At 42.2% G+C, this 26,502-nt stretch overlaps 1 protein-coding gene and 1 pseudogene across 1 annotated transcript in view; both read right to left on the bottom strand.

Moving 5' to 3' along the window:
- The window catches only part of SNTB1 (syntrophin beta 1), a 240,201-nt gene that overhangs the window by 37,398 nt on the left and 176,301 nt on the right, over positions 1-26,502 (bottom strand). The window lies entirely within an intron of this gene.
- On the bottom strand, positions 14,029-14,127 carry LOC115506619 (annotated as a pseudogene).

Genomic DNA, 26,502 nt, shown 5'->3' with positions numbered 1-26,502 from the left:
TCAAACCCCAAATTGGGCGAGGAACCTACTTTAAAAGAATTTTTCTAAGATAAATGAGACAGTGTACATAATGTGCTTAGCATAATATCTGGCAGATGGTAAGACCCTCCAGTGAAATTTAGGGTGGGAAAATTGTAGCAGACTCACTGAATTCTAAACTTGTCAAAAAGGTATTCATTGGAAAGGCAACAGTATGACAAAGTACTGGTTTTCCTTGAAAAAAATTATAAGGCAAGCCAAGAATATCCTTGGTGTTAACAATTTCAATTCATTCTTTTCCCATCCATTCCAAAGTTGTCCCAGGAAGAATTCATTACAAAATGATCATGCACCCCTTACAGCAATTCCAAATAAAATCTCCCTTTCAAGAAGGAAGAAATCCTCAAAAAGCTATTTAGACTAGAATGTGAATGACTACCTGGCATATTTCTCCCATTATGCACTTCATACATATATAAAAAAAAATATCCAGGGTTAGCCTATTGCTTTTTCCAACAGAACAATAGCATCTTTAAGAGATCAAAATGAACTGATACAGAAAACAAGGTATTAGTAACCCGCAAGGTGACCACACTATAGCCTCAAAGCATAAAGTGTTTGGGAGTTTGGAGTAAATTTTTTCCAGCCTCTACATTAAACTTAGCAAATTACTTTTCCAGTTCATTAAATAGGACTGGAAAAGCTACAAATGATCCTCCCCAAAGTGCCTATCTTCCTTACCTAGTCAGATCTGATCCATTAACTTTGACTGGAACCATTTAAACGTGAATACAACTAAGCATCATTCTTCAAGAACAATATTAAGTTTGCAAAAATAAACCTTACCAGTGAATGCCAACAGTAAAATACAGAAATTTCTAATGGTGGAGTCACAAACTCACCCACATGTCAAATGGTATATATATGTATGAATAATTCTAAAGCCCTGAAACACAAAATGGTTTATTAAAGAGTGCTTCATGGATTTGTTAACTGTGCCGTGAGAATACTCAGAGTGGACGTTTTCCACTGTTCCTGTGCGCAGAGCTTTCATTTTAATGCTATCTGAATGCTTGAAGCTAGAAATCGGCCCATGAGGACAACAGACTTCCAAGGAGAAAAATGTTATGTTGAATACAGGTTTCTAAAACCATACTTTATGGCACGTGAGCTTCGCATTTGCAAAGCCTTTCAAGAACACTTTTCCTCAGGCTGGAGTATTCGTGCTGTTGTTCAGTGACAACTTCCATTATAAATCCAAATTTCCTGGCACCCAAAGTTTCCCCAGCATTAATGCAACAGTTCTGGGACGCGTCTACATTTTATTAAAATGTGGCTCCTGAAACAGATGTGACAACTTCCATCTCGATCCCGGCTTCCTGCCATGAGATGCAGCAGCAGTCAGTGTCTCAAGAACTGATCGTGTTTCTCATGAAGAAGGCAAAGGGGAAGAAACGGAAACAGACACACAATCCCGAAATTACTCGGAAGCACATCTGTGGTGAACTGAATCCTGTCCCCATGGTGACTTCTGTGGAGCATGAGAGAAAAGGTTGACAAAATGGCAAGAAGAATTTGAGAGAGTGGAAAGAAGTCTCTGCTAACAACTGAGGGAAGTAGAAATAAATGTATGAAATGAACATGTTGTATATCTTAAACTTAGGCAATGTTACATGTCAATTCTACCTCAATCAAAAACACCTGAGGGAAGAACAGTCACTGACAGGTCAGTCAATGACAGGTTTCCTACGTCATTGAGGTCAGGAGGAACTTTCAAACTTTTAAAATTCATTGGACACATCACATCATTCATTCATTGTGATCACATCACAAGTCATGGAACAAAATGGGGTTCTGGATGGGGTTCCAGCCTGGCTGAGATCTGAGACTTTATGTCTTTATCCTTCCATCACCCACACCTTTGAGTGAGGTTCCTAGCAACCACTGGGAAACAGTTTGAAAACTGCTGACCGTGTTTCCTCTAAAATATCTAAAATCTGAAGATTATTTTCAAAGAGACAGTTTGACCAAAACCTTTCAGTGCCTTTTTTGCAGGTATTTCCAGAAGAAATAATAATACTGTTGCTTAGGCAAAGCTGTAATGATGAAATTAATGAATGCATATTGAGTGCTTAGAAAAGTGTCTTACATACAGTAAGCAAGCAAACCTTTAAAAATATTAGCTATTCTAATTCCAAGAAATACATGCACCCCATGTTTACTGCAGTATTATTTACAACATACAAGATATGGAAGCAACCTAGGTGTCCACTGACAGATGAATGGATACAGAAGATGTAGTGTGTTTACACAATGGAATATTACTCAGCCATAGAAACGGATGGGATCTTGTCATTGGTGACAACATGGATGGACCTGAAGAGCATAATATGATAAGTGAAATAAGTGATATGGAGAAAGACAAATAATATAAGAGTTCACTGATATGTGGAATCTAATATGACAAAACTCATCAAAGAATAGAAACATTCAAATACAGACTGGTGGTTGTCAGATGAGAGGGGGATGGGAGGATGGGTGAAATAGGTATAGAGGAGTCAAAGGGAAAAACTTGCAGCTATAACATAAACAAGTCACAGGGATTCAAGTACAGCATAGGGAATGTAGCCAATAATATTGTAATACCTTTGTATGGTGACTGACGGTAACTACACTCACCATGGTGATCGTTTAGTAATTTATATAATTGTTGAATCACTATGTTCTACACCTAAAAGTAATATAATATTGTATGTCCACTATACGTTGATTAAAAGAGAATATCAGCTATTCTGATCGCCACATCAAGTAAGAATAAACGAATATCAAACAAAAGATATAAGTAAACTTGGGCAAGAATTCCTTGCCTTCACGGGTCTAATGTCCTCCCTGGTGGGAGAATCGGCTAAGACAAAGTTATTGCTAACAGCCCCTCCAACTTGAAAATCAGATCATCTTTTTCGGTTCAAAATTCCTGGCTACTAGGCTGGGACCGCTTTAGTTACTAGGACCCTTGCTTTATACATCTCCTTTGTTCCACGGGCTCTGTTCACAGGGGCAACAAACAATGTATGGGTCTTTTTTTCTCTGCTTGTGCCAAGTCACTCTTCCTAACATGCTTATTTTCTAACTCCTACTTGAACACAGGGGTGGCAGGGACAGCTCAGAGGCTTTGGAGCCAAACGGCAATGTCTTCAAAATCTGGCTTTGCCACTTCTCAGCTGAGGGATTTGAACTGCTATAAGCATTTGTTCACTGATGTGTAACATGCCGATCGTGGCCTCCTGTGCATATTTTATGAGGATTAAATGAGAGAACGTATATAAAGCACTTCCCATATGGCAGATACTGGAAATGTTAAACCAGCCCCATCACACACCTCACACAGCTACCCTGCTAGGGAGTAAGGTCTGGAGACAAGGTGAGTGACGAATAGGATAAATCAAGTTCACAGAGGAAGAAGGTCAAGCACAACTTTTGTTTTGGAGATCATGGCTATCTCGGCAACTTTTTACTTTAAGCCTTTTCACTTCAGATTGCTAGGAACTTAGAACAAAGGACCAGATACCAGGGTAATAATAATTAGCAGTTATCAACTTCCAAATGCTTTACAAACATTAGGTAATTAATCCCTGCACCAACTCTCAGAGAGGCAGATAAGGATCCCCGCCAGTTCACCAAAAGGAGAGGAACAAGTTTCAATGCAGCCATGGGAACACAGGGAACACGGTACAAAGTCACAACCTGCAGCCTTCTTCTGGCTGGCCCTGAACAACCCCAGGACCCAGCAATCGGGAACCTGGCGGGACACCCACACCTGGATGCAGAGCAGGATGGAAAGGAAGAGAAGACAGAGAATGGGAAAGAGGACTAGAAGGCAAGTTCAGAAACAGAGCTCTGCAGGAGCCTTAGCTCCCCTGGACTCGCTGCTCTCCTCTCACGCAACTCCCAAATCGTCTGGCACCCGGATCACGTGGCGAATTCATGGGTGGCTTAAAGTGGGGGAGCAGACTGAATGATCCACCCTGTTTGGTGGATGTCAAGACAATGATGAAGAGTGTTAGAGCACGCTGAAGGAAAATAAGGAAAGAGAAATATGGTTTGACTGCGGGACATGTAGGGAGGGTATCATTTTTATATGTCGACATTCCCAATAGCCGCAGTCCCCAATTTCAAATTTGCTCCCTCCTGCCAAATTCTGAAACTGGCTCTGGAATTCTATAAGCCATATATAATAAAGCCCCAGACTCAGGGTTCATGATTAGAAGTCTCACCAGAGTCAACGTACAAGTTAGCCTGGTGGGACTTTGGTGCTTGGGTTATAGAGAAATCACCTCGGGGGTCGGCAGGACCATGCTCCCTATACAGGTTCTAGGGAAGAATCCTCCCCTGCCTTTTACAGGTTCTGGTAGCCACCAGTATTCCTAGAAGCTGTGTTAGTCCAATCTCTGCTTCCATTGTCACACAGACTTCTTTCTACACGTCTTTATGTGGCCTTGTCATCGGGACACCTGCCACCGAATTTAGAGCCCACCCAATTCCAGTATGAACTCAACTAATTACATCTGCAAAGACCATATTTCCAAATCAGGTCACCTTCTGAGGTCCCAAATGGACATGAATTGGGGTCAGGGGAGTGTGGGGTAAAGACAAGAAACTAATCATAAGAAAATGGCAAGAACCCACTATATTTTCAGTTAGTTTTCCAGGGTTTTTTTTTTTCTCTTTGAACATTTGCAAACATGGAGTGAATTTTTTTTTTTGAAAGTTATCTTATTTACTGAGCATGCAGAAGGTCAGATGCTAATGTACTCTAACAGAACCCTTTGATGACTCTATTAAAAGTAATGCCTCGGTCTCTAGGACTTCATAATGAAGTCAACCTTAGGGCAGATCACATGTATCCAAAGAGATAAGTGCAGGTTTTAAATCTCCTTTCATCATACAGCATCATGGAAAGATGAGGCAGAAAGCCCATGAAGGTCTAGTCCCCATCAAGGCACAGAGCATTTCAACCACATGAACGTGGCCTTTCAATTGTTTTGCTTCATTTGCTTACTGCTAATGAGACAGCTCTTCAAAATGACAACATTCTAAGTATGATACATTCCAGGAAGTGATTCCAAGATCTCTTCTTGCTCGATAAAGATTGCTGGATTCTACTTGGATTACTCTGTATCTCAATGTCACTTTCAGTTCAGGCTACGTATAATCAAGTTGGACTAATAAGCTGGAAGAACCAGATCCAGCTACCCAAGCCTGTGTCTCTTCAAGTTTAGGATGATTTTCTACCCTACGCCCTTCTCTGCCTTTGAAAAGCAGAATGACAACCTTACTGGAGAACCCAACTACAGGAAGGAGGAGCACCACCCCATTTCTGCCCATTGCCTATGTCAATCTAATGAATTCCCCCTCCAAAGAAAGAGGTGCTGTGACTCTAATTGTTCAGATCTAGGGCTGTCACTGGGTCTCTTTAATAGCAGGCATTGTCACGTTCATCACAAGTAGGTGTCTGTGGTCACTACCCACTCATTGCGTTATCACCGTATCTACATGGTAGAAACATGTACACTGGACCAGTCCTAGAGCAGACTGGCCATTTTGGTCCACACCATTAACACATTTCAATACCCAAGCACCCTAGCTTCAAAAGAGGCCAAAGGAGACAAGACACATCACTCTGACTATGTTCTATATTATGCCCCATTTATCTGGGTTTGGCATTAATTAGGGCTTATTGGGTATTTATGTAACTATTAATAAATATGGTGGGGTTTTTTGTTTTTGTTTTCCATGAGTACATCATTCCCTCTCACTCTCAGTTGGGAACCCCAGAAAGGAGAAGGGGTGCATAGTAGTTACACTATCCAAGTCCTACTCTGAACTATCTAATACTCAGCATTCTGGGAGAAAACCAGGCCATGAACTTGGGCCCCCAAACTGGATTCTGCTATGTGTCCCCTTGTGTCCATTTTGAATAATTCTGCTTGTTATTTTTCCCTGCCTGCATTAGTTTTTATTACTAGACAGTTTCTTCTCTTCTTCCTTCCAGAGAGGCCCTGGCCCCATGACCATTGACTAGTCTCACCTCTCTCACAACTACCTGGATCCAGACTGTCAATCCCTTATCTCATTAGGGAGTCTATCTTGCCAACCATTCTGTGTAGAGTCAGAAGATTTATTTGTCTCCTTCCTCAGTGCCTTGGCTCAACTGAAAACACCCTAGGTTTCCCCCCAGGACATGCGACTTCTATTGGACACTTCCTAACACCAGCTGTTTGAAGCGGAGACCTCTTGTTTGTATGAAAATAAATTACTTTCAGTGCTTCATATGGGTTCGTTCTTTTGAACCTGTAAACATTCCCTTTTGTCTTATTTACTTGTGTGCTCAGCTCAACCTCTTCTGAGAAAAGTCCAAAAGTGAATTTCAACTCCATGCCTTGTCTGAATTATACAATTATAATTGAGTAAGGTTGAAATTGTTTGGGATTTACTCTATCTTTGGGTCTAAAAACCAGTAGTAAGTTAGAAGGAGCACTTAGAAGAGCAAGGTTTAGAGGGAACGTGACATGGTAGATTTTGAGCTTTTTAAATCTGACAGTTTAAAAATCTACATGACAGGAAAGAATGCTCCCTTATTAAGGGAGGCTATGCTGAAGGAGTAAACATGTATTGAGAGCTTACTCTCTGATAAGAAGGACTGTGGATTCCATTGTGTCTCCCCCTCCTCCAAATTCAGGTGACTCAGCCCTAACCTCCAATATCACAGAACGTGACCATTTTGGGAAATATGGTCATTGCAGATGTAGTTAGTTGAGATAAAGTCATACTGGAATACAACAGACCTTAAGCCAATACGGCTGGTGTGCTTATAAAAGGGGAAATTTGGCCACAGGCACACACACACAGGGAGAAAGTGACATGAACATGAAGGCCAAGCTAGGGGTGATGTATTTACAAACCCCAGAATGCCAAAGATTGCCAGCAAACCACCAGAAGCGAGGAGAAAGGCATAAAGCAGATTCTCCCTCACAGCCCTCAGAAGCAAGGAACCCTGGTGCTGATTTTGAGTTTCTAGCATCTGGAACCATGAGACAATACACTGCTGTTGTCTAATCCACCCAGTTTGTTGTAGTTTGTTACTGGAGCCTTAAGAAATACTACAAGCACCATGCTAGTTTCACCTCCCTTAATCCTTTTGACACTTTGAGGCATTTATTATCATCTCCATTTTACAGAAGAAGAAACTGTGGTTCAGAGAGGCCAGGCACTAGCCAATGTTACATAATGATAGTTATAAAGCCACTTATGTGCCTTCCTGACCTCAAAGCTGTGATATTTTCAGATCACAAAGCTGCCGCTCATAAGAAAGGAAAAGGGGGATGATGTGGGGGCATGAGGGCAAAGGTGGGAGGACAGACAGCTGGGAACTCAGCTGTAATGTCTCCTGTGGACTGAGGTGCACAGTGTCCAGCTATGTGCAACTCTGCAGCTGACTAGGTTGCCCACTGGGCAACTTACTTCTCGCCCTTCTTTCCCACCTCCTGGCACGGGGCCTTCACTCAGGCCAGACATCGGTTCAGGGCAAGCTCCTCTGAGTAATCAAAGCTCTTTATTCCCCAAGTCTCACATCTGATTAAAATAATTCAAGACTAAGTTGTAAATGACTCATAACCCTTAATATGTCTTTCCACTAAGGGATATTTCTATTTATAACGAGTAGCTGGGACAAAATTAGTCTCCTGTGTTACTCTTCATTGCACAATTGAAGGGCTAGTAAGTGAAACAGGGTTTGGTTTCTAAAGGCAGCAAAATATTCCATTACACCATAAATTTAATTTGCATGTTTTTGTTATTTTAGCAAACTCTATTCTTCGCTGATGGTGCTCACTCCAGCACAAATATCTGACAGTTCTAAGTCCAACTTAATGTGCCGTGCAGTTTTAAATCAACCATGTATCCTGTGTTCAGCAACATATAACAGAGTACAGTAGGCTAAAAATTAGCATCCGGATATCTGTAACTATCAAACTTTCCTGGATATTTGAAACATTAGGAAGTGGTTCCTGACCCTTCCAGCTCACGGCCTAGAAAACACTAGATTCAAACAAATAATCGCTGCATTAACAATAAAATCTTCTAGACAAGGAGTCACAAATTTGGAGACTACAGAGGACCGGATATAAGAAAACAACAACAACAACAACAACCCGTATCCCACTCTTTGGGGAGCTTGTTTTTAGCATTAGCCTATCATTACCAGAAAAGATGGTAGGCATGGCATGGCCAAAAGAAACATTTCAAAAGAACCCATCAGTTTGTATTAAAAATTTTTTTTTAACATTTACTTATTTTTGAGAGAGAGAGAGAGCACGAGCAGGGGGTGGAGAAGAGAGAGAAGGAGACACAGAATCTGAAGCAGGCTCCAGGCTCTGATCTGTCAGTACAGAGCTCAGCGCAGGGCTTGAACTCACGAGCCGCGAGATCACAGCCTGAGCCAAAGTAGGACACTTAACCAACTGAGCCACCTGGACGCCCCAAGTTGTATTTTTTAAATATAAATTCTCCCTATTTTTCTTAAAGTTAGTGTATTAGTTTCTTATCACTTCCCTAAGAAATTACCACAAAGCTGGTATTTATTCTCATACAGTCTGGAAATCAGAAGTCCTAAATCAAGGTGTTGGCATGGCTCCTGCCTTCTGGAGGCTCTAGGGGGAGAATCCATTTCCTTGCTTTTTCCAGCTTCTAGAAGCTTCCCTAATTCCTCCGTTCATGGCCCCCCATCACATTGCCTTTCCCCCCTGTGTTTCTGTCAGAGCATCACCTCCTCTTGAGTCTCACCCTCCTCTCTCCATCTTAGAAGGACCCATGTGGTTAAACTGCCTCCTCTCCAGATGATCCAGGATAATTTGCCATCTTGAGATTCTTAATTACATCTGCAAGGTCCTTTTTCCCATCCACTTAAGACAACATGTCTATAGGTTCGGAGAATTAGGATATGAACATCGTTGGGAGGCCATTATTCTGCTTACCTCAGTTGGCAATTGATTCAAGTTAGAAAAATAACATACGGAGTGAAGTGATATGAAGTTTGGCACTTCTTTAAAAATCCCCAGCATGTCTTTTTCCCCCTGCCCAACCCTCAAAATGGGTAAACAGACAAAACAAGATGGACAATGATAAAAATTGGGTTATGTGCACCTGGAGGTTCATTGTTGTTTTTCACTATTTCTATGGCAAAAAATTAAATTCCTCTAATAAAAATTTTAAAAACTAAGCAATATGGAGACTGAGAAAATACACCTGCAAGCGACTAGGCATGGCCCCAGACTGCCAGCCTGCTGTCACATAATGAGCACCTACTTGAGAAATACACAAGGACACAATGCCTGAAAATGGATTCACAGAACTCACATGCAGGTTCCACACATGCCTTGTGCTCCTCAAGGGCCCCAACATTCTGCTGATGTGTAAATGTGACCTGAATTAACTGAAGGCTGGAGTATAACAGGGAGTATAAGCTGTTGAGACACACTGGCTAAGAGCAACCTCCATTCCATCCTCAAAACGTGTGTGTGTGTGTGTGTGTGTGTGTGTGTGTGTGTGTGTGTGTTTACTCATCGTTCCCTAGCTGGTGGCTCTCTTGAAGAAATACCATCTTTGTCTCTATAGGAAAGGTGTATACCAAGAAAAAAAAAAGTGGGCATCTAGTGCAGGTGATTAAGTGAAGGGTCAAGGAAAGACATAAGCTAGTGATCTCTCTTGGAAAGCTGAAGTTTACTGGAGAAATTTTTATACACTGGGCTTCAAGATTTGGGGACTTTCAATGTTTCTGAAACACAGCTCTCACAAATGACAAAGGTCTCCATAATAATCCTCTGCCTCTAACATGCTACCTATTTCTTCCCCTTACTTATTCCCCCTAACTTTTGAAAAATCACCCTCTGCAAATTCTGATCTTGTGTGGGATGACTGTCCTGAGGGGCTTATGGTTCCATATTTTATCTATGTATCCAGGGTATCCACATAATGCCTGGGATATAATGGGTGTTCCATAGACTCTGGATGAACTCTGAATGACTGGAGCCATACCCAGATAAACACTATCACTGTCACTATCCAGCATTGTTTAAAGAGCCCAGACACCCATGATCTATGTGTCTCTCATGGACTTTCTTCATCCACCCAGGGCTCCAATTCCCTGTTCCTTTCACAAGGAGGGAGCTGTCCAGATTCAGCTTCCAGAAATGGATGAAAGGCTGCTTCTAATCTGTGACACTCACAGATAATTAAATTAGACTCTTCTCAGTCTGGTGGGGAAAGCTATTTTATATTTTCATTAACTCCAAAGGGCCATTTCAATTACAGTCCCTGTTTGGTAAACAAGTTATCTTTGACTTACAGCCTTTACTTCTCTAATGCCTAGGAAATATGCCCTTTAAAGGGATGCTGATGTGCCGCAGAAATTTCATAATTTGGTAAAAAAGTTATCTTTTGAAAGGCAGTCGACATTATCATTAAATCCAAAAGGAGCAAGTTCTTAAAAGAAAAAAAAAAAGGATCTGCTTCAGCATCTTCCATTTTGTTTTCCCAGGGTGTGTCTGTGGGTTCCTTTGTTGATTTTCTCATTTATTTTTCCTTCAAAGGAGAAAGCCAAGAGTGCTTTGAAGGAGGAAGACTGTTAAAACATAGGGAGTATCTGGCTTCAACACCATGTCAGCATTATCTAAAGTCATGCCCTGGTTCTAACAGCTATTCAATAATGTCAGACTCCATAACTCTATTTACTTTATGAAAGAAATATCAACATGTTTGCTTTCAGTTGGATTTATCAAATTTTCAAGACTAAACAAACAAAAGCAAAAACGAATTTATTTTGGAGATATCTCAACATTTGTGTGACCAAGGACCAAGTGACAAATTCCAAAACCTACTTATCCTACTTTAGTTTAAATGCCTTCGTAACTGCCCCAACTAGGAAGATTTTTTTTTTCTTCTGACCTCCTGGAAGCAAAGAGGCAATGTAGTATTAAGAACATAAATCTTGCTGCCAAACAGTTCTGGTCTGCATGTCAGCTCAGCTACTCACAGTGTGATCTTGAATGAGTTACTTATCTTCCCCATGCTTCAATTTCTTCATCTGTAAAATGGGGGTAATAAAAGTCCCTCTCCCGTAAGACCATTAGGAAGATGGAATCAGATAATGTGTATAAATGGCTTACAGTACTGTGCCCAGCAAAGATCAAGTTTTCAAAATGAGGGTTTCTCAAAATTTGGTCTGCATGTAACCTGCATCAGAATCAGCTGGGCTGCTAGCTCTAAGACCCAGTTATTCAAAAGTGCTAGGGGTGGCAGCAGGAACCTGCACTTAGAGCAAGGACCCCGAATAAGTCTTACGTGTACTATTGCTAGAGAACAACTACAATGAGTGTTAATTACCATCGCCATGATACCATCAAGTATACAGCACTCGTTCTCCACTAGTGATTTCTAAAGACCACTACCCTTGGATTCCCTGCCTCGATATCACTGTGGCACTCGGTAAAAATACAGATTCTTAAATCCCAAATCCACTGAATCCCGGTATCTAGAGATTGAGACTACACATCTCTATTTTTGCAACTTCTCTGGAGACTCTGATACACAGCCTGCTGTGGGATTCGCTGGCCCACACAACTCATTCTGACTGGCTCAAAGCCCTTTATTTTTTAACCATTTAGCCAGTGTCTATGATAAATGTTGGTTGTAGAAATCGGCTGACCCGAAGACAGGTGTGTCTGCCCAAGTATACCTCTGAGCTATGAGGGGCTCTGCTCAGGGATTATCTATCTCTCCTCATTTCTTCCTAATGTGACATCCATGAATATGTGCTTCCTGGATAGTTTTTCCAAACTTTAGTCACCCATGTACCATTTTCATGAATTTCGTTGGTTCCACTTGTACTTTTATGGGATTGACTGCTAGCCGCTCATCCGATATCTATTCTTTTTCTTTTAAGTAAGAGGACTCCATAATTATTAGGAGTGACAACGTGTCCAGTTACAAAATTCTATTTCTGAGACCCACATTATCCTTCATGTCATCCCCCGCCCCACCCACCGCCCCCCCCCCCCAACGATCCCAACATAGACATGTCACCTGCCTTCACCCATTAGGCTTATTTACATATTCAACTTGACACTCATTTGGTTGGATGGCATATACAGACATGTCCTGCACTGAACAGGTCTCTTTCAGGTCTGCTGGTGTGCTCTTTGTAGCTGTCCAACAGGAGACAATATAAATGTTATTTCTGAGCAGAAAAGTAACCGTGAAAACAGGGCGACATGTTTTCCCTTCTCTTTCCAGTCTTCTGTTTTCTTCCTCAGATTTCCCTTCTGCAATGCACAATATATTTGTGGCCAACATGCTCCTTTCTGGAGTAAAAGAACCACAAGGAAAATTCCAAAGCCATCTGAATGTTCTACGAAAGCCCAGCAGAACTAAATGAGACATAAGGAGGCAGTGTTTCTTTTTTTTTTTTTATATATATGAAATTTATTGACAAATTGGTTTCCATACAACACCCAGTGCTCATCCCAAAAGGTGCCCTCCTCAATACCCATCACCCACCCTCCCCTCCCTCCCACCCCCCATCAACCCTCAGTGTGTTCTCAGGTCCAAGATCTCCTGAAAATGTTCATACCTGGAAGGATTTCAACACTAGACATGGCACTACAATTGAAACACTGCCTCCCCAGTGTTTCAATTGTAGTGCCATGTCTAGTGTTGAAATCCTTCCAGGTATGAACATTTTCAGGAGATCTTGGACCTTTTACAAAGGCTTTTACTTATACAAAATTACCTATATACTAATTAAGTAGGAGATCTAACTTCAGATATATAAAATGGTAAATATAGTAGACTATTAAGAACCTAAAAAAAAAAAAAGTGGCTTTGTGAAAAAAATGTTTTTGCCATTTTTTTTTTTCTGTTCTGCTTTCAGAACACATTCATTTGTTCAATAAACATTTATTTAGTGTAACTTGTGTGCTGGGTACTGTGCTCAGTGCCTCGGTGCTATTTAATGGTAGTAAAACCCAGACAAGTCAGGAAAGGAAGAATAAATAAGCAGCAAATATAAAAAAGTAACTTTGGCAAGTCTTATAAAGAAACAAAATAGGTTAATATGATTTAAATATGCTACGAAATGTAACAGAAATTAGGAACAGTTCAATTGCTGTCCTCTGACAGTTCAATGTTCTAGCTCTGTGGAGAATTTTTTTTTAATCTAAATTTTGGCTTCCACAATATTAATTATCCATTAGGGTCACTTGCAAAAGTACTAAGCATTTACTTAATGTTTCTAAAATAGGGATAAAAAGGTATTTTTAATGTTTATTTATTTTTTTATTTTATTTATTTATCTTTTATGAAATTTATTGTCAAATTGTTTCCATACAACACCCAGTGCTCATCCCAACAGGTGCTCTCCTCAATGCCCATCACCCACCCTCCTCTCCCTCCCCTCCCTCCCCTCCCTCCCCTCCCTCCCACCCCCCATCAACCCTCAGTTTATTCTGTTTTTTTTTTTTTTTTAATTTTTTTTTTCAACGTTTATTTATTTTTGGGACAGAGAGAGACAGAGCATGAACGGGGGAGGGAGACACAGAATCGGAAACAGGCTCCAGGCTCCGAGCCATCAGCCCAGAGCCCGACGCGGGGCTCGAACTCACGGACCGCGAGATCGTGACCTGGCTGAAGTCGGACGCTTAACCGACTGCGCCACCCAGGCGCCCCGAGTTTATTCTGTTTTTAAGAGTCTCTTATGATTTGGCTCCCTCCCTAACTTTTTTTTTCCTTCCCCTCCCCCATGGTCTTTTGTTAAGTTTCTCAGGATCCACCTAAGAGTGGAAACATATGGTATCTGTCTCTCTGTATGACTTATTTCACTTAGCACAACACTCTCCAGTTCCATCCACGTTGCTACAAAAGGCCATATTTCATTGTTTCTCATTGCCACATAGTATTCCATTGTGTATATAAACCACAATTTCTTTATCCATTCATAAAAATATGGAATGATTCACGAATTTGCAGGTCATCCTTGCGCAAGGGCCACACTAATATTCTCTGTGTTGCTTCAGTATATGTGCTGCCAAAGTGAGCCTGCGATAAAAAGTTTTAAAGGACTGTATTTACTTGGATTTAATCATCTACAGTCTTTGAAAATATGTATTCAGCAAGCTTGGAGTCTACCAAATATTTTTAAAACTTGGAATCTGCAAAATAATATGGTAATTCTTTTAATGGATGGATGGTTATCCATCCATTCATTCAACTACATAAGAAACGCTTACCCAATTCCTGCCGGCGTCAGGCTTCAGGGACTACAAAATGATTAAGACTTCACTCTTACATCTGAGGGATTCATAATCTCAATCACATAAGAGTAGGTGACTGGAAGTGCTGGAAGAGGAAATGTTCTGGGAGTTCCAAGGAGGGAGACATTGATGCTGCCTCCTAAAAGGAGGGTTGTGATGGAGGAGAGGTCATTTGTCCTGGAGTGGCAGCTGGGACTCTCTTAGTCACAGAAGAGGAGGAGGAAGGTACAAGAGGAAAGTAGTGGCACGGGCAAAGCTTAGGAACGGAAATAATACATCCAGAGAATGTTTGCCAGCTCTATGGGGCAAGTGTGTTGGTTGAAGAGGAAAACAGACATCACAGGAAAGAACAGCAATGATGTGTGGCCACCCTTTAATCCCCACACCGAGGTGTATGAAACCACTAACAGTTTTTTACAAAACATGACTTCCTGAAACCTACATGCTATGCTTACATCACACCCATGGTCCAGGGTCTCTCCTCTTAAGCCAGGCAGTCATACAGTCATTGGTCCTCAGAAGACGTTTGGTGAGAGTTGTCTCTCCTGTGCCTGGACCGCAAAGACTAGGCCAACAGCTGAACCAGGGAACAAAATAACCCCTTCGATCCCGCACAGTAGACCTGGCCTCATTAGAACTGTTTCTGTATCTCCATTACCTCCTGTTTTAGGTTCCGTGTCCTGGTTGTACTGCACGTGCATCCAGGAACCACCGTAAATGTTTTCTGTCACAAGGTCATGAATTCATGCCCTTTATAGGGTTGTGTCCCATGACTTTATCTGAGCCCTTGATTTTTTTTTTTTTTTTTTTTTTTTTTTGGCCATGTGGGGTGGCTGAAGAAGAAGGCTGGCAGAAGAAAGGTGGGGAAGGCATCCGGCAATCCACAGAACTGGCTGTGATGCTGACAGAGATGCTGGCCCTGTGGCAAGAATCTGATCTACATTGTTCTCGCTTCTCTCCCTTCTGATCCCTCACATCCCACTCTCTCTGTGTGCCTTTCTCAACTTGTAGCAGGAATCCCTTACTTCTTTCCAAGGCGGAGCTCATGGCGCTAGCTCTACCCCATTAGCTACTTTTCACTAATGCTTCCCATGTTTAGCCAGTGCTTCCCACTCAGGCAACAACCTGGACTTTTGTGTGTCCCCCAAACTTGAAGCTCATTCCCTTTTGCTTTTCTTGGCCTCATAGATAAAGATTGTTTTTTATAGACTGGTCCTAGCACTGACCCTCAAATTAAACCCTCATGCCTAGAGGCGCCTGGGTGGCTTAGTCAGTTAAGCATCAGGTCATGAGCCCTCAGTGTGAGGGTTCAAGCTCCGCATCGGGCTCTGTGTTGACAGCTCGGAGCCTGGAGCCTGCTTCAGATTCTGTGTATTCCTCTCTTTCTGCCCTTTCCCTGCTTGCGGTCTGTCTCCCTCTCTCAAAAATAAATAAACATTAAAAAAGAATTTTAAACGCTCATGCCCGCCTCAGCATTATTCCTACTGGAATGAGCTGTATGTTTTCATTTAACTCTTCTCCTGTAGCTCCAACTTTGCTCTGTGGTAACACCCACATTTTATTGAATGAGTATTCCAGCACTAGATATAAAGAGTTTTCTTTGTAAGAATTTCTTTGAATTTTAATTTAAACATATGGTACATTATCTCCTTGGTGATCTGAGTATGTATTTTGCAATTGAGGCTATGGTTTCTTATAACTTCAGTGCGTTTAAGTTGCCTTAATAATAAGGATATTTACATTTGTAAGTATTTACCAAACACCAGGTGTTACTTTATAAGCATTATCTTATTAAATCCTTAAACAATCCTGTGAGGTACACAATTCCTATCCTCACTATAAAAGTCAGAGATCTTGAGGGGCACCTAGGTGGCTCAGTCGGTTGAGCATCCGACTTCAGCTCAGGTCATGATCTCACAGTCTGTGAATTCGAGCCCCACATCAGGCTCTGTGCTGACAGCTCGGAGTCTGGAGCCGGCTTTGGATTCTGTGTCTCCCTCTCTCTCTGCCCCTCCCCTGCTCATGTTCTGTCTCTCTCTGTCTCAAAAATAAATAAAAAATCATTTTAAAAAATTAAAAAAAAAAAGTCAGAGATCTTGAGTCCCATACCCAGTTTACACAACTATACTTCAGTGTTTGTTATGCCACAATCCTCTCTTGTTTGCTACTGGTGGACACACAAAGGAAGCTGGATCCCCAACACTTAGAATGCTTAGTGTGGTCTAGGAAAGACCAAGTGGTAATATATTACAACAGGAAAATCCCTCCCTGGAAGAAGACCACAGTTAGAGAATAGTTTCCCTCTATGTTCTTCCCCATTGGAAGCAGAGGACCAGGAAGCTCATATTGCTGCTGAGTAGTTGCTCAAGACCAGATCACTGGACTCTAGGCCAGCTTCAGGGGCAAGAGGCCTGTGTTTAGAAGGGCCTCATGCTTGGTTTACATGCTTTCTAATGCTGTCTTGAAATTCTTAATAATTTTTGCACGAGGGGCCCCACGGTTTTACTTGGCAGTAGGTTTCAGAAATTGTGTGGCCAGTCCTGACCACTCTGTAAGCTCCATAAACACAGCCACCGTCTGTTTCGTTCACTGTTGTAGCCCTAGCACCCAGGACAAGTCTGGCACAGAGCAGGTGCTTTGTGTGTGTTTGTGTATCCAGTAGTCCCCCCTTCTTTGCAGTTTCGCTCTCTGTGGCATCAGTTGCCTGTGATCAACTGCAGTCCAGAGGCAGCTGGCTCTCCTTCTGAAGTGTCGTCAGAGGTCAAATAATAATAGTCTGACACTAGGTCACAGTGCCCGCGTCATGCCCCTTGCTTCAGCTCATCACATGGGCATTTTCTCATCTCACGTCACAAGAAGAGGGACATAGTACCAGACAATAAGAGTACAGGACAATATGGTATTTTGAGAGAGACAGAAACCATATTCACAGAACTTTTGTTCCAGAATATTGTTATAATTGTTCTATTTTATTATTAGTTGTTGTTAATCCCTTACTATGCCTACATTTTTTTATTTTTATTTTTTAATATAATTTATTATCAAGTTAGCTAACATACAGTGTATACAGCGTGCTCTTGGTTTTGGGGTTAGAGTCCTGTGATTCATCGCTTACATACAACACCCAGTGCTCATCCCAACAGGTGCCCTTCTCAATGCCCCAGATATCATGTTTTCACTCATGTGGAACTTGAGAAACTGTGCCTAATTTTTAAATTAAATGTTATCATAGGTATGTGTTTATAGGAAAAAACAGTTTCTATAGGGTTTGGTACTATCTGTAGTTTCAGGCATCTTAGTGGGGGTTGTGGAACAGATCCCCCCATGGAAAAGGGGGGACTACTCTGTGTGTGTGTGTGTGTGTGTGTGTGTGTGTGCGCGCGCGCGTGTGTGTGTGTGTGTGTGTATGTGAGTGTCTTTAATTTAATGAAAGATTGGACTGAAGCAGAAGCCAATGAGTTACTCAAAAGAGTCCACATTTTTGGTAGGAAGTTCATATTGGATTGAAGGTGGGAGAGTCTAGAATGTTTAGGGAACCAGACAAGAGTCCTCGGCTTTTACCAAGACTATTAGACAGCAGGGCATTGGTCTCAAAGGGAGTGACCTGAGAGGTAGATCCCTGTAGCTGTTGCAGACAGGGTCTGGACTCTACCAAGTGGTTGAAACTGCCCTCACCACCATGAGTCACATACTTGTACTCATATTGCTTATTTGTACCCGTGTGTGTGTGTTCACCACACAGTGAATCACTTGTCTGTCTGTTTGCTTTCTGTCCCACTTCTTGCTCTTCTCTGCTGTGATGGTTAGTTTTATGTGTCAACACAGCAAGGTTATGCTATCCATCTACTCAATTAAACACTCATCAACGTGCTGCTGTGAAAGTATTTGTAGAAGTGGTTTAGGTCTATAATCAGTACTGTCCTCTGAGATGCCTCTGATGCTCAGCACATCGCAACCCATCTTCCCCCCACCCCTCCACGTGGACCGACCTTACTCTCGCCAACACGCCCAAAACCACGAAGCATACCCTGAGGGCTCCAGTATGCCCTGCTTTCCTTCCTGGGAAACCCCACACTACACCCACTAGGCCTAGCCTGTGAGTGTTCCCCATGATGGGAAAAAAGGAGATTATCCTTGACAATCTGGGTGGGCCCCATCCAATCAGTTGAAAGGCCTTATCAGCAAGACTGAAGTTTCTCAGAGGAAGAAGAGGTCCACCCGTGGAGTGCAGCTTCAGGTCCCGCCTGCAACTCTCTCAGTGGTCCAGCCTGTCCTTCTCAGTGGTCTGTCTTATTGGTTTCAGATTTGCCAGCTCCCACAATCACATAAGTCAGTTCCTTGAACTAAATCAATCTCTCTCTCTACCCCCACCCCCACCCTCCAGCCGCTGGCTTCAGGAATAGAGTAAACAGCTGTTCTCTGTGATACTCCTTCCAAAATCATCTGGAAAAATAGTATCTACCTTGAACATAATAAAATCAGTTTACTATATATCACTCAGGGTCAAGCAATACCTGGCAGTTCAGAGAGGACTGAATATATGGAGCTGGTAACAAAGTCTTTGGAATAGCTGTACAGCCAAAGTGGGAATGAGGAATCAACCCTGGGGCAGCAGTCGTTTGAAGCTCTTTGGTTGTACAGGTGACGGGACCAAGAGAGGGTAGTGATGACAGCAGAGCTCAGGAGTGGGGAGCTTCTGAGGACCAGAACAGGAAGCAGAACCGTGGTAGGACAATAGGGAGCTTGGCCAACGGAAGAAGGGACTGGCAAGTAGGAGCTAGAACCAGATGAGGAACAGCTACTCCGGGAGACGGTTATCCAAAGAAGAAATACCTTGGCTATTCCATGTTCCCGCCCTCCAATTTCTACCTATGCCTCACATTGTTCTAATTTAAGTAGATAACAGTATCTACAGGAAAACTGAGAATCAAATGAAGCATCATATGAAAAGGAGGAAGCTTGGTTAGCACTACATAGAGTATTAATAGGAGTACATGCGGTGAAGTGCACACTGTTATTAACAGTGTACTCATTTTTTCTCTCTATCCATATTAAGACCTGAGGATCAAAGACATACATGCTATTCCAGGGGCACCTGGGTGGCTCAGTCGGTTAAGTGTCCGACTTCAGCTCAGGTCATGATCTCACATGATCTCTCTCTGCCCCTCCCCCGTTCATGCTCTGTCTCTGTCTCAAAAATAAATAAACGTTAAAAAAAAAATTAAAAAAAAAAAAAAAAGACATACATGCTATTCTAGATAGACTTTCCAGAGAGGTGTAGCAACTCTGGGACCTCCTTGCTCTCTGCCAGGAAGGAATGTCTAAGAATAACGCTGGATCCTCTGCTGGCCCTGCAGGGCTCATCAGCTATGAAATATCACTGCCATAGCAGCATATCCTTAACCGAGTCTGATCCCTGCTACCCCTGTGCTAATCATGTGTTTCAACTGCACATGACAGCACTTCCGATTCCCTGGAATGGGTTGTCTGTGAGGCATTCTACTTCCTTACAGGAAGCATCTGCAGAGGAGAGTATCACACAGAAGGTACACCATAAACAGCCCGACACTCAACATCATGGAGTCTGAAACACACTTCTGTCTAGGATTTTCCTGGGTCTCTGGATCATCAGTAAGTTTTGAAAATTAGCCAGTCCAAACTTAAGAACATCCTTCTTGTCTTTTCATCATTCGCTTCCCACAGTTTATTCCTTACAGCATCTTCTTATGTGCTTTTCATTTGCCAAACGCTGTTGGATTTAGTCCGTTGCATCTCCACCTTAGAGAATCGGTGACCTTTTTCATTATACTCACTTTTCCCCTCTATCCATCTTAAGCCCTGAGGATCAAAGGCAAACATGCTATTCTAGATAGATTTGCCAGAGAGGCATAGCAACTCCGGGACCTCCTTGCTCTCTGCCAGGAAGGAATGTCTAAGAATAACTCTGGCTTTATACTCACAATGTGGGGAGTGTACGGTTTTGGGTAGAAAACACATTAACCATGACAACACGAAGGGCTGTAGATGTATTGCAGCTGGTATCAACAATTGCTCTGTTTTAGGAGTCTGTAAATACACTCATCCTGACCTCTTTTGCCTCCTCATACAAGCCTCGCCTCCAACAAATTCTGGAGTCCTCTCCAGCCTCATCCCCCTGAGTGTCCTACACAGTCCTGTCTGCACTCTTCTCTCCCACCCCCACAGGAACTCAGTTCTCTTTACATCTGCATGGCGTGCAAACAGGTGTGACTTAGGTTAAAGGAAGTGGTTTCCTTAATAAGTAAACATGTGGTCTCAGTGGCTGCAAAGATCCATTCTCATTAAATTAAAATTGAAAAAGGGATCATCCTCTTGACGACGACGATGATGACAATGATGGTGATACAAGTAAAAAAAAAAATACCCATAGACCACTTGAGTTTAGTTTTACTATTTTCTCATTAAGAGAATATTATGGAACAATCTCTTCCTACTGCTTCTATTACAACAGTCACTAATTATCTACAGTTGACCCCATTCATAAGAAAAAACTAAGTCCCCTATAACACAGATTTTTTTTAAGTGAGAAAAAAAGGCTGAAAGCTTTGCTAGAAGGCTACTCAGACAAAAAATAGAAACTGTCCTATGTCAGACTAAGAAGCTAAGCAATTTTGAAAAATCCATTCACATTGGAACAGGACATCCCAACTGAATGAGGTGCCATGTATTCATTCATGGGACAGATGTCTCTGAGCACATGCTCTATGCCAAGCACCGTGTTAGGAACTGGGCACGTCGTGACAAGCAGAACCAGACAGCATTCCCCAGAGGGAGCTTATAGATTGGAAGGGGGGATAGATGCTACACAAACCATCAAACGAACAATAAATATACAATTATAAATGGTGATAAATGCTGCCACTAAGAGGCTTACATAGAAGTTCTACTAAGTCAAGTCCACTTTTTCCTACTCTGGAAGCTTTGCTATTCTCCTGTTTTGTTTTGTTTTTAATTTTTACTTCAGTAGTTGACATGCAATGTTGTATTAGTTTTACATTTACGAAGCTTTCCTATTCTTAATTCTGAAATTCCCTTTGCACTGACTGCCATTAGAGGCAAGTGTTAATATGGTCAATGAATTTGATGGGCACACCTGGAATAAAAGGTGCATGGATGTTGCCAGCTTTCTGGATGTATTTTTGCAAACAGCAGATCCCTACAAATATGATCCTTCACCCACACCCTGTTCCCATGACTTTTTTGGGGGAGGGGATGTTTATGCAGCTGTTAAAAAGAAAAAAGTGGTGGGGGGGAGAAACAGCTTTTGGGACTCACTCAAACAAAACAAAACAAAACAAAAAACAAAACAAAACAGAGAATCCAACCAAAACAGATAACTCCTATCCTGCTTTGATTTTCTACTTTCTCAGGCTTTAAAAAATCAGTTCAGAGAGTTTTCATTCACAGGGTGGATAGTGACTGACGGGACTGATGAGGTTCAGCAAAGTTCTGTTGTGGCCCCAGGAATGACATTCAAATGATTTAACAACCGCACAGCCACCCATCGAAGCGGGAGCCATGGGAAGCAAGCTGTCGGTCCCAAGCAGTGTGCACCAGCCTAGGACCGGGCCTGGGAGGCAGCCTCGCCCTCTCCCATGGCACTTTTTTGGCCCTCCATCACGTTCCAGCACCCTTAGGTCTCACGACTGATTGCAGTATAACAAGGTCTTCCAGCCAATCAAACGTTTATTGAGCACATCCTGTGTCACTGAGCCCCAGGAAGTGGGTAGGTAAGAAGACACAAGCCATCCTTGTCTTCATGGATGAACTTGTCTTCAAGTTCAATGGAACTTGAGTCAGTGGTCAAACAAATGATTGCAAATTGTGATCATGAACAAAGCGGATGATGATATAAAAGAGCAGAGTGAGGGAATGACTTCATTTTTTTTTTAACATTTATTTATCTTTGAGAGACAGAGAGAGACAGAGCACAAGCAGGAGATGGGCAGAGAGAGAAGGAGACACAGAATCCGAAGCAGGCTCCAGGCTCAGAGCTATCAGCACCAAGCCCAACGCGGAGCTTGAACTCACAAACCGTGAGATCATGACCTGAGCCGAAGTCGGACGCTCAACCGACTGAGCCACACAGGGGCCCCCGGAATGACTTCATTTAAATAAACTCATTCTCACAAGGACTGTTAGGACTTAAAGGGTAAGTCTTGTATGAGGTATTTGCATCTTAAGAAGGGACAAACCACTAAGCCAAAGAAGTGAATCATTAATGATGGGATTTCAGCCATAAAATGGCATAATGAGAAAATTATTTGGAGAGATGGCACATTGGACAGGGGTTTTTCCTAATCCCATAAATCGCCTCATCTGGGAAACCATCCGGGGAGCCTATTTTTAAAGCTGGCCGAAATTCACAAATACAAAAAAGTCCTTGTCTAGAAGGGGGGAAATACTGAACTGTTCCAGAGGTTCCCTCTTAGGATAGGATCAAGCAGGAAGGAAGGAAGTTCTTTCAATGTTAATTGTACTCAATTCTGTATTGTTTGAGTTTTTAATGAGCCTTTATTACTTTTTTTTAATGTTTATTTATTTTTGAGAGAGAGACAGAGCATGAGTGGGGGAGGGGAAGAGACACAGAGTCTTTTTTTAAATTAATTTTTTATTGTTTATTTTTGAGAAAGAGAGAGAAACAGAGTGCAAGTGGGGGAGGCGCAGAGAGAGAGTGAGACACAGAATCTAAAGCAGGCTCCAGGCTCAGCTGTCAGCACAGAGCCAGACGTGGGGCTTCAACTCACAAACCATAAGATCATGGCCTGAGCCGAAGACAGACGCTTAACTGACTGAGGCACCCAGGTGTCCCAAGGAGACACAGAATCTGAAGCAAGCTCCACACTCTGAGCTGTCAGCACAGACCCCAACACAGGGCTTGAATTCACCTGATCTCACGAACTGCGAGATCATGACCTGAGTTGAGTTGGATGTTTGACTGAGCCACCCAGGCGCCCCTGATCACCATTTTGACTGGTAAGCTCTTAATGAGGATGTAAATGATCAGCTAATTATGCAAAGCAAGAGTTTGGGAGCACCACCAAGAAGGAAGCAGAGGCAGTTAATTTGCTCATGTCAACAGACTGGAAATGGTCCACTATCATCGTGCCGTATGTGTAGACAGAGGACACAGGGATGATCCCATCCTGCAGTCTCAAAGGCCTACGATCTGCAGAGGACTGAAGTCCTAAAAACGCCTGTGGTTCTGCTTATTTACATATGGTTCAAACTAAACTCAAGACTTCACTTCAAAACAGAATATATATAGTATGCTGAAGTAAAAAGAGTCTCTTGGTAGATTTCCCAACTGTAAAATTCTTCATTAATTCCTCAAAGCTAAACCTTTCTCTCTTTAGGAGAGCACTACTTTGCCGGTGCTTATAACTGCCCACTGGGTAAGCTGTCTGCACACAGCCTAAAACCACCAGCTTGTACCATGTGCCTTTCCACTCCTCTCTGCTTCTCATGGCCTTATGTCATCCTTCCAGGGGAGAGTCTCCCTGATTCTCCAGGCTTATCTGCCCATTCTTCTCATTGGCTTTCTCAAACCCCAGGTTAATTCTCCATTCTCACCTTTTCATGTTTGCTCATAACAGAACCCCCATCTGTAATGCTCTCCTCCAATTTTTGCTGCACCAAGCTTTTACCCACCCCTTAATGTCCGTGCACCTCCTCTAAAATACCCCTGTCTGCTTGTCATTAGCTGCAGAATCACTTGGTATGCATTTACTCTCTGCCAAGGACCCAACTGGGTACAGTGGATACAACAGTGAAGACAAAGCAGGTCCCTACCTCCAGGAGCTTAGTGTCCAGTGAGGGAGATAAGAATAAAAAAGGGAAGTTGACAGGGGCACCTGGGTGGCTCAGTCAGTTAAGCATCCGACTGCGGCTCAGGTCACGATCTCGAGGTTTGAGCCCTGCATCAGGCTCTGTGCTGACGGCTCAGAGCCTGGAGCCTGCTTTGGATTGTGTCTCCCTCTCTCTCTGTCCCTTCCCCACTCACACACTCTCTCTCTCTCTCTGTCTCTCTCTCTCTCTTTCAAAAATAAATAAACGTTAAAAAAATTTTTTAAAAAGTCGACAAATAATTCAAATTGTGATAGGTACTATATTAGTTTCCTATGGCTACTGTAACAGGTTACCACGACTTGGCTTAAAACAACAGAAATCCATTTTCTTACAGCTCTGGAGGCTACAAGTCTGAAACTAGTGACATTGGCCAAAGTCAAGGTGCCCACAGATCTCTACTCCTTCCAGAGGCTCTAGAGGAGAACTTTTTCTTTGCCTTTCTAGGCAAAGCTGTATCCACAGCTGTATTTGTTGTCGTCGTTGTTGTTGTTGCATTCCTTGGCTCAAGGGTCCCCTTCCTCCAACTTCAAAGCCAGAGAACACAGCATCTTCTCTCCCTGAATGCTTTCCCCTGCTTCTGTGTGAAGTTTCTCTCTGCCTCCCTCTTATAAAGGTAAGAGGGATTGTGATTATATGGAGGGCCCACCAGGATAATCTAGGACTACCTCAGAGCATGATCCTTAATCGCTTATTCTGTGATTACAGATTCAAAGACCCCTTTTTTCACAGAAGATAATGTTCACAGGTTCCAGGGCTTAAGACCTGGCTCTACCTGGAGGCCATTACTCAGGTTATCACAGAGCCTCTGCAGAAAACAAGCAGGATGGGAAGACAGGGCACTGCCTCTAAATGAGGTGGCCAGGGAAGGTGAATGCCATGAGGGAACTTTAAGTCAAGAATTAAAGAATGAGAACAAGTCTTGGTCTTTGATTTTTCATCAGTGTCCATCTCAACATATAAATGTGCATTTAAAAAGTTAATCAGAATTCTATGTAAATAATTTATAATAATGGTGAGCCGCAGAACTGTGTCATTTCCATCTCAGGAGAATCTAGCTTATTACCCTTTGAAATGGTCAGGTGGACCAAATGACAATATGTGCATATGCAGATTTGTTTTTTGTATGCTTCTGAAGCTAATTGCTGGTTGATGCTTTTGCTAAAAACCCTGATTCTCTATTTATGTATGCCTCACTTCAAAACAAGTTTGAAGAATTAAATAACAATTTTGACAATGATAAAAGCCTTGATAAGGATATAGACCATTGGTCAATTCACTAAACATTCAGAGTAGCCATTCAACTGTCAGGAAAATCCACTTCTATTCATTTGTTCCAAATTATTGGATATTAGCCAATTGAGCCTTGACGTCTATAATTTAAAGAATTGTTAAGGGTTTGTGGTTATTTTGCAAATGTCAAAGATGTGTTTTACTAGTAAAAAATACAAGATAGGTAAGAACTGTTGTTTCTTTTCTTTTTAAATAATAGATGCTTCTCTTTAAATATTAAATGCTTTTCTTGTCTTAGCAAAAGTAATAGCTATTGAAGAAGATGTTTGGAGTGCTGATAATGTTCTCTTTCTTGATCTAGATTCAAGTTACATGACCATGTTCCACTTTGTTAAAATTCATCAAGCTGTACTGATAACATACGTACATATGCATGTATGATACTTATTAAAATTAAAAGATAGCAATTCATTTATTGCTGGAAAAATCAGAAAATGCAGTAAAGCAACAAGAAGTACATAAAAACCACCATTATTTCCTGAAAATTTTAGTTGGAACATTTCAATTCACCCATTCTTTTTTTTTTTTTTTTTTAATTTTTTTTTTTCAACATTTTTATTTATTTTTGGGACAGAGAGAGACAGAGCATGAACAGGGGAGGGGCAGAGAGAGAGGGAGACACAGAATCGGAAACAGGCTCCAGGCTCCGAGCCATCAGCCCAGAGCCTGACGCGGGGCTCGAACTCACGGACCGCGAGATCGTGACCTGGCTGAAGTCGGACGCTTAACCGACTGCGCCACCCAGGCGCCCCTCAATTCACCCATTCTTTATCCATCCATTTATCTGTCTCTATGTGACAGACTGAAGATGGCCACAAACCCATCACTAGATGGAATCTTTCCTTTCTCCAGGCTGGCCCTGCGACTAGTTTTGACTACCAGCATGCAGCAGACATGATGCTTTAGAACTTTGAAGGTTGGGTTTTAGAGGTTCGCCACTTCTGCTTTTGTATACTTGGAACACTCCCTCCTGGGATCCTGC

This window comes from Lynx canadensis, chromosome F2, assembly GCF_007474595.2.
Source record: "Lynx canadensis isolate LIC74 chromosome F2, mLynCan4.pri.v2, whole genome shotgun sequence".
NCBI lineage: Eukaryota > Metazoa > Chordata > Mammalia > Carnivora > Felidae > Lynx > Lynx canadensis.
The sequence above is the reverse complement of the archived record's forward strand: the minus strand, read 5'-3'. Positions and strand labels throughout refer to the sequence as shown.